This window comes from Mycteria americana, chromosome 10, assembly GCF_035582795.1.
Source record: "Mycteria americana isolate JAX WOST 10 ecotype Jacksonville Zoo and Gardens chromosome 10, USCA_MyAme_1.0, whole genome shotgun sequence".
NCBI lineage: Eukaryota > Metazoa > Chordata > Aves > Ciconiiformes > Ciconiidae > Mycteria > Mycteria americana.
Window position 1 is genome coordinate 324,235 of NC_134374.1, and position 17,553 is coordinate 341,787.

Below are 17,553 nucleotides of genomic sequence, written 5' to 3' on the forward strand. Positions count from 1 at the left end.
GAATGTGTGTGGTTTCTTCATCCTCTCAAAATCAGATTGGCTCTAAGTTGAGTACCATACTTCTCAGCTCAAATAGATGATCTGGTTAATATGTGTATATATATTTATATGTGTATATATATTCTCTCCAGAGAATAAGAAAATCTTTTACTGAAGACTTTGAGAGAGAGAGATTTGCAGAGACGTTTGCTTAGACTAAAGTATTGCCTTTTCTCATCTGGCTGTGTTATTCCAGCTGGTATAAGTGCTGCTTGCTAATTTCTGTCAAGAGAAACAGATCTTCAAAAATCCTGATTATATTTTCTCAACAGGGGAAACTCTACAAATTACAAATTCCTTTCAAGATGTGGCCCTAACATATACCCAGTTATCTCCTTTAAAGGCTGGTACTGTTGTTTTGGACCAGCTCAGCTTGTTGGCTGAGGACTATGCCAACACCACTAGCTGGCAATCCCTATCATAGTGTTGCCTATTGTTTGTTAGACTCCTTAAAGGTTTCAGCTAAGGACCCAAGGAGAAGAACTTTGTAGCTCCATAGATTTTATAATTTTTCTATGAAGCTACCTTCAGAAAGGTATTGGAAATGCTAGCACTTATGCTGGAAAGCCTGTGTACTGCATTCCATAGGGACAACTTCTTAGCTTTTGTCCTTACAGCATGCAGTTGTCTTCAGATGTTGACCAGACTTGTATTTCCATATCGCTGCACTGGGATTCTGTATAGGAATAGGGCTGGAGGGATTGACAACCCTAGGAAAACATGAGATGAAGACATGGACCCAGTTATAGATCTGTGTATGGCAGGCTTATTCAGTGGGGAAAGGAGCAAATACAGAACATCTCAAACAAGCATTTAGTTCTAGCCAGGAAGACAGACTTCATGTTACCTGGGTGCTGTTTGGAGTTTATGTGGAAGGAGCAGAGCTCTGTAGCATTACTGTCAGACTGGAAGGTGCTGCCAGAGGCTTCATTTCAGTTGTGTAAGGTGCCTAGATTCTTAAGAGTGTGTGTGATGTATGTAAATCTATTTAAAGAGGCTTATAGCAGAGTCCTTTAGGATACACTGTTACTGGTCCCTGAGATCAGTTTTCCCTTGAGGTTGGTGTTTGGTTGAGAAAACACAGAATCATGTTCTGGGAGACTGTTGTTGCAGCGTCACAGGTCTTTTATTATACCCTGTGTTACAAAAGTCTTTAAACAAATTGTGTGCAATTTTGTCATTCAAGTGCACAGGCTGGATGTTTAGAGGTGCAAATATAAAGTAACAGGGCAGATGACTTTCCTTTAATGTCAGCTTTGCTGGTCAAGATGACTGTTTAAAATCCTTCCCATGCAGCAATGATGTGCTTAGTATTACTGGGCACTTGAGGTGACTTTTAGCCTCTTTGTGTACGCCTTGGTAGTTCTTGTCTTCTTTTACATCTGGACATTTTTTCTTCTTTTTTTCTCTAAATATCTGACTTTATTAACATTCCACTTGAATGGAATGATGGCCCTTTTAGGGAGGAATGTGCTGTTGTTTCTCTCTACCACCACCACCACCACCACCCCACCCCTTTACCATCTAATCACCATGGTAAATTTTGTAGACCATTTTCTATTACAAGCATATGCTCAAAGACCTGGCTGACCACAGCATCTGCTCTGAGAACAAAAATGGAGATAGCCAAGACCCATCCATTTCCTGGTAAGTGACAAATCAGTGGTTTACCTCTAGTGCCCTTTCCTGCCTATTATAAGGTGCCTGCCATATGTATGCACTATGAAAGTGTAGCAGAAACAACTGTTTTGTGGTACTGTTTGATAGGAGCAATGTAGGATGAAAAGTTCATTTTAAGGCTCACATTCATGTCAGTCAGCACCCCAGAATATTTAAGTTTAGGTCAGGTCTGTAACTTCCCTCTGAGGGGATTATATTCAACATGTTTCACTAGAAAGAAAGTACATGCTTTTGTGTCACTTGAGTCTGCTCTCGAGTGTGTGTTTTCTTTCGAGAGGATGTTGTTTCAGTGTCCAAATTTCTAGTATCACCTGATCTCAGGGAATGCTGGTTTGTGTCCTGTCTTCCCATGAGTAAAAGTTGATTACTTGCTCCAATATCTGTCTGGCCTCCCTTCTCAGGAGGCTTCTACATGCTTTCAATTTAGGGGATTTGTAATACTACAACCAGGTCAGGGCAGCAGTCATTCCAGCTCAACCACATTCTGCAGCTTTTCTAGTAGCCTGTTTAGATGCTTCCAGAAAGTGAGGCCTTTTCCTTTAGAAAAATCTCTGAATGGGTATTAGGTAAGATTTCAAAGTATAGGGCCGGAATGCTCTCTGGGGTAAGCAGGCATAGCTCCACTAATTTCTAATGGATCTATGTTGAGTTGCACCAGCTGAACATCTGGTCCACAGTTCACAGAACCAAAGCCATTAACCCCTCCCCTGTCAGGCACATTGGCCTGAGCATTATGCATCTGAAAATGCAAATGCCTTGGGCTAGAGTTAAGCTGAATTCTTTTTCGGAAGCCATGTTTGTTTTGTGTTTCTGTTATGATCATATTTTGTGGGGAGAGACTCATTTGTGCATTTTTATGCATCAGGCTGTGTTGCCCTTTCAGACAGAGCTTGCTCTGAAAGCGTTAATAATTTCAACCTGTTTTCAGCTGGAATGAAGAAACTGGTTCCTCTGTGTCCCTGCTTTCTATTCTCTTGTTGGCCTACTTCCCTCTGCTTGCATTTTGCATTCCTAATGCCATGAATAAATCAGGACCCAAGGATTTAGAAGGTGGTACAGCTGTAGCCACTCAGAAAATTGAACCTCTGAGGCTTGTACTGCAGCTCCAACAATTGCCAATATGTGTGCTCCTGAACTCTTCTAATAACATTTAACTGGTACCAAAATAATATTCACTTTGCCCTTTTTATATGTTTAAGTTTTTTGTGCCTCTACCCAGCGTCTCCTCACTTGGCTCCCTTTGTCTTTTAGTTAAAGCTCAGTTATAAGCCTTTTAGGGCAGGGCAATTGCCTCCCAGCTACTGTGACAAAATGGTTTATCACAAATCTTTGCACAGAGGAGAAAAGAATAAGGGAAACTGAGGGATCTGGCCTGGCTAAGGGTTCATCTTCTCTACAGAATCACAGCCTAATGAAACTCCTGTCTGGCTGTGGTCCTAGATCCTCTGATAACTTGTCATTAATAATACACACTGGACTGCTTTTATTTGTAGCGCTGTAGCTCCTGAGAGAGTGTGTGAGGGAGCTCTTTATGTGCTAAAGAGTGCATAGTCAGAGGATACATCCAGTCTGGGTGAACAACAACAGGCACTGGTAACAAGCTTGCTCTGGAGGATGAATATCTTGAAAGAACAAAGTCTCAAAGTATTTTTTTTCCAGGAAAGATGATTTATGTTGTAGAGATGGCTTTCCCTCATTATGGCTCTGCTTTTTAGAATAAAAGTAATGATTTTGGTTGTGATTATGGTTTGATTTCACCAAACTTTGCTTTTGACTAAGAAGGTCTTTTATGACCTTCTTAGCATATGGTGACATGGTTTTAGGCGCAGGATTCCTGAGGTTTGTATGTAGCTGTTAGACCTGCCTGAGTAACTCCCGAGTAATTATAGTTGGCAAGGGAGGTATTGAAGTACATAAATAATGTTCGGTGAAGTGCGTATCTTGTGATGCTGTTTCATTTCTCTGCTTCTCAGTTTCTTGTCTTGTGGGGGTAAAAAGTCTGCATAGCAGAGGGTAAGATTTAAAAAAAAATGCCTTGATTATTTTGGCATCTAATTTCCATTTTCAGGCTCACTACAGCTTGCAGAGACGTAGAAACTGAAACAGTTGGTCTTCAGAAAAAGCTGCAGGTATCTTACACAGGCTCTAAATATGATTTTAATCTTGACAGCATTTAGAAGTCTGTAGGCTCAGACGTGACCCCATTCTGCAGCTTAATGAGTGAACATCCATCAGGCAAGCTTTGGTACCTGCCAGAAATGTGACACAAAATGGACTGTTCTAGTACAGGCTAGGTGATGGGATATTAAGTCACTGTAATGTGGCTGAGCTCCTGAGCCTCAGGCACTGGGGTTAGGTGCAAATTGCACCAGATACTTTTGAAAATTTTATTCTCTGCCTAAATCACTTGGGCTCTTCATTTACAGAATTCAGTGATAACCTTCTTGTGTATATGTATATTTTTATATGCAGCTGTATCCCCATGCAGTTTGACTCACTGTCCTCCAATATCTGTGCTGCCTGTAAGTCTTGAGTGTGATCTCTGCAGGAAGAGGCTGCTCTCTGCAGGTTTTCTCACAACCCTCTCTCTAGAGTCTCTAGGCCTGTAAAATTGCCATCATGGTTTGTTGTATACGGATCACTAAGCAGTTTTCTTTCTCTTAGGGCACCCCTGTTCTATGTCGAAGTGAATCTTCGGCAGCTCCTGTGTGATTGCTTTCCTGCTCCTTTGTGTGCACAGCCCAGTAAATAAGGAGGGGGATGGAAAGCACATTGTAAATGTGTTGACAGCTTTTGAAGAACAGAACGGCCCCTGAAAACCACCTGTCTGCCTTCCCCTTCTCTCCTGCATGTTTTTGCTTTCTTTTCTAACATTTTCTCCTTTCTCTCTTCTTTCTCCATCTCTCCCCTGAATTATTTTACACTCTTTTGACACCCACCCCTCATTCTTTTGGTGCTTGCATCTCTGAAAAGATTTCCTCTGTCCCCTGTAGTCCTTCTCATTTCTCATTCGGGGGGGATTGTTTCAATCCCTATGCAGGAACAAATGAAAAGGGAGATTAATTCTGCTTCTCAGTGCATGTCAGCTGTCTGCTTGTATTGGTTCTCTACCCATTCTCTCTCACCCCAGGTACTGTGCTTTTAGAAAGTATCCTGCTGTTTTTCTAAACGCTTTCCACGGGGTAGAATCTGTGCTTGGAAGATGTGTTTTTTTTTTTTTTTTGCTTATTGATGCTAGCAAAGGAGATGCAGTTATTTATTTGACATCAGTTATTTAAACAAAAAAAGGAACAGGATGGTACAATATCTGGGCAACCGTTCTTGTATTCTTCTCAAGCTGAATTTAGGGCCCCTAATTCTAGTTTTGTTCCTTCTTGTTGAAAAGAGGCTCTTTGTGCTCTACTCACAAGCATGCTTGCCTGTCTAATGTACTGGAATTGATGGGCAGGTCTGTCCCTTTGTGTGAGATCTGTTCCTTCTGGCTTTCCCTTCACAGGTAGGCACAGCATAACCACTGAGATCAATGATCCTACATGAAAACCGAATTACTGTCATTTTGATATGGACGGCTGTGCGAGAACTCAGTCTCATCTGTTACTTCGATTAGGAGGAGACCCAGATGAGGGAGCCCTGTGTCTCAGGAAAACAGGGATTCGTAGGCTCTTGGGGAGAAACAGGATTTCTTTAAGCCCTAAGAGACCTTGTCTCAGCTCATAAGCCTTTCACCAAACCCTTCTTCAGCAGCTGGATCCACAAGGACTCTGTTGGTGTATGGCTCTAGGGAAAGTGCTCTTTTTTTTCTCTCTACCTGTATTCTCCTTTTAGCAAAGATGTGCTTTTGTATATATTCTCAGTCAATGTTTAGCTCTGTTCTTTGGCCTAGGTGTTTGGGGTTTGGAGGCTGTTAGGATATCAATGACTTGTTTCCGCATGTAGGAACTTCACAGCCTCCAACTGCTTCTCCAGCACTGGTTTGGGAATTAAGCTCATCAGGCTCCACCAGCTGCTTCTCTGCTCGAAATGCCGTGTGGGTTCCTCATCAGAGGTTGCTTGACATAATACCGCAGCACTTTGTGCAAGGCAAAGATCAGTTGAATGCAGGTGTATGAACATGCTCTAGCCTACTGCCTTCCTTGCTGCTGCTGCATCGTGCTCCCTGAAGCCTTTCTTCACTTTGCATTCTCTGTGTATGTTCTCGGTAGTGCTCTATATGAGGGATTTTTGAGGATTTATTCCACACTGGTAAATTGTAATCTTCCTTGCACAATCTACATTCTAGGTTCCTAGGTAAAGTATCATTCTCTAAAATACTTTAATTGGGATAAATCGATAAATTTGAGCTTGACTCAGAAAGGGAAAGAATCTAGCAAAGTTTCCAAAGGATGGTAACAGCACTTCCTCTTCTGTACAAGAGGGAAGATGATCCTCATCTTTCAGGAGATGTGAGATTTCAAAGGAAGGAGGTTGCAGTGTTTGAAGAGGAGAGAAAGCGTGCATTTTGGGAAACAATTCTCTGCGACAAGGACTATTTTTAGAAGAGGAATTTAATGGGTGGGAGGTTATGGGAAGCAAAAAAGTAAAAGTAATAGCCTTTAACTATTAACACATGAAGTATTGTGTTGAAAATGCAAATGCTAGAATTTTAGTTCATGTTTTTATTGGTGGGTAATGCAAGATACTTAGTGTTATGGATGTTCCAGCTTATGAGTGATTTGGCCAAATTAATACTGACTTTGAATAAAGAGAAAGTAATAGAGACTTTAGGGTCAGGCCAGACACAGCCCTTATTTCTAGCTTTTTAAAATTTTCAGACTAAAAATACTGTTAGTATATCTCCATATAGCACAGTTTTCACCAGTCATTTTCAGGAAATGCATTTGTATTCAGGGTATTCTGCATTTTGTGACTTTGTATGCTTAGTCAGTGTGGCTGATTCTGATTTCACAAGTGTAAACTGGAATTTGTTTCAATGATTTAAATTTATTTACACTCCAGTGTTTTAAAGGGAGCGATTCTGGTGTAAATTAGAACTGATTTCAATTTCATGTTAATGCCTTATAAAACCTGGCTTGATTTTTATCTGTTGTATGTTTGTACACTGTATTTAGCATTGTGCATATTGAGCTGTCCCTGTTGGGTAGATGGAGATTCTTAGTTTTGCTAACAAGGTACGTATTTGCCATTTAGTAAAACATAAAATGTCTGAAATGTTTTGTTAGGGAAAGGCATACGGTAGGTACCACTGTGTCTTCTGGAAGCTGAGTTCTTGGAGTTCCTTGGGAGATTTTTTTGGATTAAGTTCTCTTCAGAACTCAAAGCATACCAAATTTAGCATCCTGTCTCATAAACCTTCCCATACACTTTAAAAAATTGTGGTGCTTATGTGAAAGGCTGTGTTTATGACAAATCTGAGTGTGTCTCCCTGATTTCCTTTGAGTTCTGAATTGCTTGGCTGTTTGTTGTAATTATATCCTTAAAACAGAAGGTACTGGGGGCCTTAGGAAGATGCTCCCAGCCATGGAAGCAACTCTTTCACCAGAGATTCTGGTTTGTCTCAAAATTTAAGCTAAACTGAGACGAGATTTTTTTCCTGCTGCATTTTGCTGTCCCTAAACTATCAATAATTTAGGATGCATGTACTGCAAAGCACCTTGTTTTTGTGGTTCGTGCTGTCTGTTAATGTCTCTTGTGCTGATGTCTGTCTTGTGTGCATGTGTAACTTGGCTTGATATGTACTCACTTTGTTTATCCATGTTGTCATGTCCCTTATAGATACTGTTGGTGACAGATGCATGCTGCAGTTGGATTTGGTCATGTCTCTCTGTAGAATGGTGTGTTTGGAGTTGCTTGGGTAGCCCTTCCAGCGCTCTGTTGTTTTTTCCCCCCTCACTCTCCTTACTTAACCCAGGACTTACTATTTGTGTGTGTGTACGTATGCACAAAAATAGCCCAGCAGAGACTCTGCTCATTTTTGTCTTCCTATCCATATCTATTTTTCTTGGTCTAAATATGGCTTTTCAGAATGAGTTTTGTTGCATCAGTACAGCTGTTGTGGAAGCAGAAGCTATCAAAGGAGCTTTTAAAAGCACAAGGTGTATGAAGTGAGTATGTATTCTTGGGTTGGTACTCGAAGTATTCAGTGTTGCTCCTTTTGGAACCAGCTATGAGGAGGTTGCTATTTAAAAATCTCCTCCTTTCAGTGTAGTTACATGAGGTTTCTGTGCATCTTGCCTCACTATGTGCTTATGATCTCTGCTCCTGACTCCTGGTTCACCTACCTAGGATGAAAGGAGAGGTTCCTCGGGGTCAGCCACCCACCTGCTGGAGGTTCTAGCTGGTACCACTGTGAAGAGCACACTAGTTTCTTGAGGACTCTCTCAAATGTATTTTACTGAAGATCAACTATATTTTGACTGCCTTCTTCAGGTTTGAGTTGGTGACCTAGAAAAGCTTTTGATCCATGCACATCTACCTCCCAACAACGGTGTGGGATTAGAAATTTTTGTTCTTAGGGTCCCAAAACTGTCTGAAAGGTAGACTTGGCCTCCCCACCACGCTGGTCACAGCAGTGGGCAACTGAGGCGGGTTGGGCACTGCTGCTCTATGCAACAGCATTTCCTGACCAATGTTCCTTCATGCACAGCCCACAGGAAGCCCCGTGCCACTGTGAGTAGTTTGCCAGTTGCATTTTCCATTGCTGCAAGGGAGGCGTCTTGGCCAGAAATGATTTTCAGAAATGTAGTGGAATTGTGAAGCTGTTGTTACATATCCATTCGCTGGGTCTGAATGGGCCAAATGAACCTGCATTTTGAGGTATACCCGACCTACCATTTGTGAGGAATAAACGTATGAAAATGTGCAACCTTTATAAACAGCAGTGATATTTCTGTAGAACATGACTGTATGAATAGAAAATTAACATCTTTAGTCTGTCATCTCTGGGAAAAGAAGGACTAAGGCTCATTAAAGGTTATTCTGACAAGGACCAGGAAGATCATGTTTCCCAAGTTTTAATTTTCCCAGGGAGAGGCTGAGACAGTCTAGTGGCTAAGGCACGGTGCTGGGATCAGATTTGAATCCTCTTTCTGACCAAGTAATTTAACTCTGTTTCTTTCTGTGTAATATGGGAATAACCACTGGCATCTTGAGCAGTTTGAAATCCTTGGGTGGAATGATCTGAAGAACTGCAAACTATGTTATGTATAGACTGAAATCCCAACTCCAGGTCTACTTGTGTCCTCAGCCAAGTTAGCAGCTCAAATCCTTCTGTTTCTCGTGAGCTGAGACAAGATACCCTGACATTTAAAAAATCTTGGATCAGGATTTCTCCCCAGCTTGGAAAATTGGCTCTTCCTTTACTTATGCTTCCTATTCTTCTAAGAAAAATATCTGAAATTAAATTATTATCCTATTTTTGCTCCTTAACTGTAATTTTAAAATGGGCTGGTTTTAAGTTATTAAATCTTATGCCAGACACCCAAATTGTAGTTAAGAAAGGAGGTGAATGTGTCTGGCATTTTCCAGCACACATATGGCCATAGCTAACCTAAAATGAGAGCTGCCAGTCCTGAAAGGCAGTGGGGAGACATTGGCAAGCAGCGGGAAGCGTGTCTGAGCCCAGCAGCCTGTGTCAGGTCTCTGGAGGTCAGGCCACAGTCCCTTTTGTTCGTTTGTATTTCTCCCCCCCTCCCTTTTCTCTCTCCCTCTCCATGTGTATTTTGTCTCCTCCTCCTCCTGTGCGCGTGTCTGTCTTTGCATCTCCACTCTTCTCCCTCCCCTCCTCCAGATCGATTGCTGGCCGAGGAGACCTCCAAGGGCCGGGCACTTTGTGGGATCGGCCTTGTTCCTTCTGCGTTTGCAGAGTCAAGGGTATCTCTTTGCAGGCTTGGAGAGATGCTGTTACTCCTGGTGATGTGATTGCATAGCAACACAGCAGCGCGGGGCGGTGGAGGAGGAGAGGCAGGGAGTGTGCAGGCAGCAGCGCTCAGCCTCAGCATGCATCCCTGTCACAGGGACTCCTTTGCTGATTCACAGAGGCAGCCCCTGTCCCTGCTCCTGAAGCCCGGCGGCCGCTGTCCCCGCATCTCAGACCTGGTGGACTCGGAAGGTAGGCCGTGACAAAATTTGTTTCCCACTCAGATCCTGGCTGGGCTGGAAAAGGGGAAAATATCGATAGATGGTTAACCTTGGAAATACACTCTTTGGGCGTGTGTGCATGTGTGTATCCCTTCACAGTAACACTGTCTGTGTATGTGCGGGTGAAGAAACTTGCAGACAAGAAAAGAAGGGTGTCGGGGGGACACAGTGGGAGGTGGCCAAGACTGTTTCTACAATGGAGAGGCCGGGAACCAGTAAGTGATGCAGTTTCTCAAGGCAAACAATAGTAGTCAGCATCCCGATTTCACCAGCTTTGATTCTTTGCACACTGAAGGCTTATTTACCCCGGCAGTGGTTTTGCCTGAGCTGAAGGACTGCTCTGGGCAGGGTGCGTGGTGGTCTTCTAGCATCCTCCTGGGAGGATTAGACAGCAGGGCAAGGCAGGGACCCAAATATTTCTTGAGTAGTAAGCTGGGATCAGACTCTAGTCCCAGCTCTGCCCTTTTCATTCACTACGTTGCCCAGTCCAGCTTTGTTCTTTTATGTCTCTGCCCTCCCCTCCTCCAGCTTCTCCCCAGTCCTGTTCACTCATTGCTCCTCCTCCTCTCTCAGGGCCTTATATTGCCACTGCTGACCTTCCCTTTGATGCAGACAGCCCTGACTGGCTGCAGAACTGCCCGCAGGAGGCACAGGACCTTTCCTGCTCCCCAGGGCTCAGCGCTCTGCCTCCCTTTCCATGCCAGACAGGGCAGCCTGGGCAGTGGTTCACCAAGATTTAGTGCCACTTGGCACAACAGATTATTACCGGTTCCCAGACCAGCCCATTCCCTTCAGTTTTCCGTCCAGCATGGCATCACAGGCATAGAGCTGCGCTGGTCAAATTGCCAGCATCGTATTCATGGGGTCTCAATGCTGAGATTGCCTGTGTACAGTGACAGGGGTGTGGAGCAATTACTCCTACACTTTTAAACGCCGTGCTGTCTGTGGGAGAAACCTATGTTTGTTTGGGTTTTGGTTTTTAGTGTTGGAAAAAATATCTCTAGTCAAATCTTTGTCAGTCTGTTTTACCTGTGCCCTAATCCGAGTTCCTTTGCACCTTCTCTCCTTCTGCTGCTCAATGATCTCTCTGGAGCCGTGAGAGTTCTTGCTTGATTATTCTCTTTAATGGCCTTTATTGTCTGACCATAGTACCCTACAGCAACACACTGTGCGAAGTCCCAGCTACAAGGCTCAGTCATGCCAGGAGGGCTTCCGTTTTTCTGGCAGCTGTGTGTAGCGCGTGTGCCTGCCGTGGCTCTGGTGCCATCTCGCATCATCCCCTGCCAGTTCCCCATGCTGAAAGCTGCTTTCTCTGCTGCTGCAGGCATGGCCAGGCAGGGCTCTGGTGACAACAAGCGTGTGGTGGCACTCCGGAAAGGGACCAGACTATAGACATGCAATTTCAAACTATCTTGTTTTGCAGCACTGTGCCCAGGAATGTGGGTGCCTGGAGCACTGGGATGGGAAGATGTTGGAGTGGGCACTGTGATGTGATGCTGTGTTCAGGTCCCCTTTGTTAAGTGAAGAAATTAAGATGAGGACCATCTCTCTCTCTGGATTAATACCTGAGATAGATTAATCCTACTTGCTAAAATTGGCCAGGACTGTAACCATGAATGGGGTTGCTCAGGTTGGAGTGACTCTTTTCAAAACTAAACAAACTGAGATAGGGAAGGGATTAAATGAATGGATTCAAACAAAAGCCATGAGTTCTGGAGAGGTATAGCGAATTTCTGATTATAATACAATACTTATAATACTATATATATTTTGAGAAATATATTCAAGGCCTCCACTTTAGGCTGGATGCCTATGATAAAAGCATAAAAAAGGAATTGTAAGTCTCATGAAACAAGACATACTGACCAGAAAGAATTCAGTCTTCAAAAAAAACCTCATTTTCACACATGTATAAAGATGAAACTGAGCTCTTCAGAATTGAGCCAAAATAGCTCAATCCTGTTTTCCTTTGCTGTTTCCCTTAGCATAAGAATAAGGTTGCTCTGATACATCTCAAGAAAGGAAAGGAAATGTGACTTCATGTGGCACACAGCCTGCTTATAAAATGTGTGGCCTCAGAAGGCCAGAGAACTTGACTGGAATATTCAGTACAGAGAAATAGATATTAGTTTGACGCTGAGAATGAGAAACAAAGCGTCAAGGAAGCCAAAAGTTAGCACAGCATTACCTTGGCTATCACTGTCTGGTGGGTGTGCTCTTCCCACTATTGCTGATCAGTTATATAGTATGGCAAATGGGTGATGTGTTTTTCACAATGCAGCAGGACTCATTTCCTGCCTTGTTAGAGGGAAGGGAAAGCTCAGGTTCTTAGAGGAGAAAGACAAAGACAAGACTCAGGATTTTTAGTGGTTTTAAATAGGCTGGTTTCAGGGCTACAGGACACTACCAAATCTCTGAAGAATTGGGTTCAATTTTTATTGTTGGTACAACCTTCTTTTGGTCATTAGTCAAGTTATTGCCCCCCCCCCCCCCCCCCCCCGCTGTTCCTTTTGGGAGGTTGGAGGATGTTTGCTGCTTCCCTCACTCTTTTTGTCTGTCAGGTCTATCAGACAGCAACTTCTCTGTCCAGCACAGCAGGGCTGTGTGTTTACAGCTGGATCCTCAAGGTGCTGGGGTCATTATTTGTAGTACTTGTCTAATCGCAGGAGGAGGAGAAGAGATGGGAAGAATTCCTAGGCAAAGTGAGTTTTGGAGAGAGCAGCTTAAAACCCAGCTGGGAGTCAGAAACAACATGTGAAAGAAATTTAGATTTCAATCTTCCTAAATAAATTCCTGTGAGTTATTTTTAAGCAGAGAGAGGAGCAGTCAGTTCTGCATGGCCATGTTGTGGGCATGCACCCACGCTCACCTGGTTAGCTGGGGACATCATCGTCCCAGTTTCCTGGTGCAAGACTAACTGGTGAAATTTTTCAGCTTGAGTTTTTGTGTGCATGTGCGTATTCTTTTGCTTGGGAAAATGGGGAGCGAGTGAGCCAGTGGAAGAGATGCTGCTTCTGTATTAGGACCTGTGGCACCTATTTATCCATTGAATTAAAATAACATTTTGGTTATGAGCTCAAAGTCTAAGTGGTCATTTAAGAATGCAGCTCATTAGATGCAAGAGTGCCCCACTTCACGTACCTTCAGTGAATAAGGTGTCTTCTGTGCCACTTGCTCACTACCAGATACAGCAAAGATTTTATGTTACTTCTTAAGGACAGCTGCTTAATTGAAGGACCCTTCATTCTAATTAATGAAGGGAACCTGGTACTTAGGTGGAAGTACAGTGCGAAGCCCAGCTGCAGCTTTGGCATCTGGGGTTTTTAGCCCTTGGATGATGGGGTTGTAAATGCCCACTGATGTGGAAGATTGCTGATGGTCCTTTCCCCTTTCCTTGTACAAAGGAGCAAGTGAGAACCAGGAGACTGTTGGGATGATTTTTTTTTTTAAGGAGTGTGTTTGGGTATTTATTCCTGGTTTGTAAAGAGATGGAGACTAAGGGCCTATGCTCTAAGAGGGAGTTGTGTTGTTTGTACGCTCGGTCCCAGTGGGACAAAGACTTCTGTTCCTTCTTTCTCACCAAACCTTGACCTAGTGGGGTCTTGGGAAGTAGGTCTGCTGGCCCTCCATCTTAGGCTTAAATTATTTACTTACGCATGCAGAAAACAATTTTTGCTGGAACAGGATGTGCTATTGCGCTGTCGAGGGAGTCCTGCTGTCTGCCAGCTTGGGAATGCTCCCTTTGTTAGCATCTACATGGGAGGTGAACTTTGAAATATCCACAAGCCTCCCACCTTACCCCTTAAAGGACACTGAGCATGCTGAGCTAAAATGTTATTACTTCTCTTGTACAGTAAGTTGAACAACAAAAAAGTCATTAACATGTCCAGCAGCAGGGAACATGTTTGTATTTCCTTTCCCCTTGTGGGATAAAGGCTGAGCTGCCTTGCCTCAAAATGTTACCATATTTTTTCCTTATAGGCCAAGATCTGAAGTGGAAAGTTTCAGCCCGGAAAGAACATTTTGGAGGAAATTAGCAATTCAAAGCATAAGCCTTGTGATCGAGAGACCTCTTGACCTATATGCTGTATTTGCTGCTGTTATATGTGGTAGAGCCGGAAATTCAACATTTGACATTGGACTCTAGCTTCCACAGCAGGTCCCTGATCCTGAGGGTTACCTTTAGCGATGCAGGTCAGCTGCAGCATGAATTCCCTTGATGTCTGGGAGAGTTCGGATCTGGGTTTTTATCAGGAGGATTTTAAACAAATGCAGCAAAATGGCAGAAATACACTGTGCAGCATGTGCACTGGTGGCAAGCTGTCCTCTTACTGTTGGCTGGGATGGAGAAGAGATGCTGCAGGGGATGGGGCATAGCCTGTGCACCCAAGTGCTGCCTCTCCAGCCAGCCAGTGTTGCTGCTGCAATGGGTCTGTAAGTAGGAAAAGTGCAGAGATCACTGAGTGGAGCAGTAAGTTGTATGGTAGAGCTGAAGCAGAACTGGTTGAGCAAAGGCCATTCCAGCTGCCTTTGTCAGACTGCCTGGAAAGCAGTGCAGTGGGCCAGGCTCTCCAGTGCTGAATTTGTAACATGAGGTACAGCTCATGTAGGAAGAGGAAAAAGGCAACTACTTTGCTTTGAATACACCCTAATGCCCAAGCATTCAACTGTTGAAATGTAACGTCAAGATTTTTGGCTTGCTTATTTTTCAACTAGAGGATCATCATGGTCTCTAAGTAGGCTAAACAGTTGTGGCTTGGTTACTAAACTGTTTGGAAGCTGTAACAGCACTGTGAAATGTCTAATGCTTTGTTTCTTAAGGTGTACTAAGACCAGAGGCAAGTGTTAAGCACTTTTCATGTGGGAGGATACAAAACAGCATCATGTAACAGCATCAGTTCGCACAGGCAGGGCATGTAGGGAAGGCGAAGGCACCCTACTAGCTCAAGAGGAACTGTGGAAAGTGAGTTCATTCGGTAGTCCCCATCCTTTCAGAAGAAACTCAGCTATGGTCTTCACTTGTCAGAAAGCGATGCCCTCTGTGCTCGCCAGAGTGGATGTGGCTACCCAGACAGAGCTCCCACAAAAACATGCGGCCACCCTGGTCTCAGGCTGCAGGGAGTGCCTGAGCCTCTCGCTGTTCATGCATGGCAGCCGTGCGGACAGCTGTGTGAGGTGCAACCAGGTGGATGATTTGCTCTGCATGGTGGCAGAGCTACGGGAGGAGGTAGAAAGGTTAAGGCTGAGGCTGAGAAAGAGATCGACTGGTGGTGCCATGCTCTGCCCCCCCGAGACAGGAACAGGAGCAGCAGCCACCAGTAAGAACCCACGATCAAGGGGATCCTCTATCCCCCCCCACCCCAGGCTGAAGGCACCAGCTCAAAGGAGGAGAGTGAATGGAGGCAAGTCCACACTTGTGGCGGCAGGCGAAGGCCCTCCCTGCCCACCTCACCTCCCCAGGTGCCTCTGTACAACAGGTATGAGGTCCTGGAGGTGGAAGGCCAGTCAATGGAGGAGGATGGGGATGACAGTCTATCTACACCAGAGGTGTCGCCCAGGTCAGAAGAACGTACCTCTCGTATTAACACCACCTTCATAAGGAAGAGAAGACAGGTTATAGTTGTGGGTGACTCCCTTCTGAGGGGAACCGAGGGTCCGATATGCCGGATGGACCCTCCTCTTAGGGAAGTCTGCTGCCTCCCTGGGGCCCGGGTGAAGCATATCACGAGGATACTCCCTAGCCTGGTATGGCCCTCAGACTATTACCCCCTACTGCTCTTCCATGTGGGGGGTGATGAAGCTGCCACACGAAGTCCTACGGCAATCAAAAGAGACGTCAGGGCCTTGGGATGGCTAGTAAGGGACTCTGGAGCACAGGTTATTTTCTCCTCTCTCCTTCCAGTTGTGGGCAGTGACACTAGAAGGAACAGAGGCACCCAATCTATCAACTCATGGCTTCGTGGCTGGTGTCGTCGCCACAGATTTAGTTTTTTTGACAACGGGATGGCCTACACAGCACCAGGTTTGCTGGCGTCTGATGGGATTCATCTTTCTCAAAGGGGAAAGAGAATTTTTGCTCAGGAACTTGCGGGGCTCATCGACAGAGCTTTAAACTAGACTTGAAGGGGGAGGAGGATAATATCAGGCTTGCCTGAGGGAAGCTGAGGGACAACGTGCCACAGTTAGAGGGAGCGGGTGCCAGCGAGGGCACTCAGCCTGTGTCTCCGAGATGTGCAGGGTACGCTGGGGCACAGCTGAAGTCGAACAGAGTTGAGCTAGGGGATACTGAGGCAACGGGAGCCAAGTGGGAAATGCCAGTGAAACGCCTCAAAGCACACAAGGGGTGTTCTTCTATGAAGGAGACACAGACGACAGCCCAGCTGAAGTGCCTCTACACCAATGCACGCAGCATGGGCAACAAGCAGGAGGAGTTGGAAGCCATTGTACATCAGGAAAACTATGATATGGTTGCCATCACGGAAACATGGTGGGATGACTTGCACAACTGGAGTGCGGCGATGGATGGCTATAAACTCTTCAGGAGGGATAGGTGAGGCAGGAGAGGTGGTGGGGTAGCCCTATAAGTTAGGGAGTGTCTGGATAGTTTAGAGCTTGGTGATGGTGACGATAGGGTGGAATGTCTATGGGTAAGAATCAGGGGGAAGGCCAACAAGGCAGATATTGTGGTGGGAGTCTGTTACAGACCACCCAACCAGGATGAGGAGACTGACAAACTATTCTATAAGCAGCTGGGAGAAGCATCACAATTGCTAGCCCTTGTTCTTGTGGGGGACTTCAACCTGCCGGATATCTGCTGGAAATACAATACAGCAGAGACGAAACAGCCTAGGAGGTTCCTGGAGTGTGTGGCAGATAACTTCCTGACACAGCTGGTGAGGGAGCCAACTAGGGAAGGTGCCCTGCTGGACCTCTTGTTCACAGAGAAGGACTTGTGAGCCATGTGATGGTTGGAGGCTGTCTTGGGCAGAGTGATCACGAAATGATAGAGTTTTTGATACATGGAGAAGCGGCGAGGGGGGTCAGCAGAACTGCCACCTTAGACTTCCAGAGGGTGGACTTTGGCCTGTTTAGGAGACTGGTTGACAGAGTCCCCTGGGAGGCAGCCCTAATGGGCAAAGGAGTCCAGGAAGGCTGGACATTCTTTAAGGAGGAAGTCCTAAAGGCACAAGAGCGGGCTGTCCCCAGGTGCTGAAAGACGAGCTGGTGGGGAAGAAGACCGGCCTGGCTGAATAGAGAGCTCTGGCTCGAACTCAGGAAAAAGAGGAGAGTCTATGACCTCTGGAAGAAGGGGCAGGCAACTCAGGAGGCTGTGCAAGGCTGTGTAGGGAGAAAATTAGAAGGGCCAAAGCTGAGCTAGAGCTCAATCTGGCTGCTGCTGTAAAAGACAACAAAAAATACTTCTTGAAATACATTAGCGGCAAAAGGAGAGCTAGGGAGAATCTCCAGCCCCTAGTAGACGGGGGAGGGAACACAGTGACCAAGGATGAGGAAAAGGCTGAGGTACTTAATGCCGCCTTTGCCTCAGTCTTTAATAGCAGGGTCAATTGTTCTCTGGGTACCCAGCCCCCTGCGTCGGAAGATAGGGACGGGGACCAGACTGGAGCACCCATAATCCAGGGGGAAATGGTTAGTGACCTGCTGCACCACTTAAACACTCACAAGTCTATGGGGCCTGAT

At 45.1% G+C, this 17,553-nt stretch overlaps 1 protein-coding gene across 3 annotated transcripts in view; it reads left to right on the forward strand.

Moving 5' to 3' along the window:
• The first annotated feature begins 233 nt into the window (after nt 1-233).
• Nucleotides 234-17,553, forward strand: part of DRP2 (dystrophin related protein 2) — a 43,729-nt gene continuing 26,409 nt past the window's right edge. For 2 of the 3 annotated variants that reach the window (XM_075512840.1, XM_075512839.1), the window contains exon 1: nt 234-9,826. The gene's annotated coding sequence lies outside the window, so the exon portion shown is untranslated. The remainder of the gene's footprint in view (nt 9,827-17,553) is intronic. The other variant, XM_075512838.1, reaches the window with a different exon arrangement.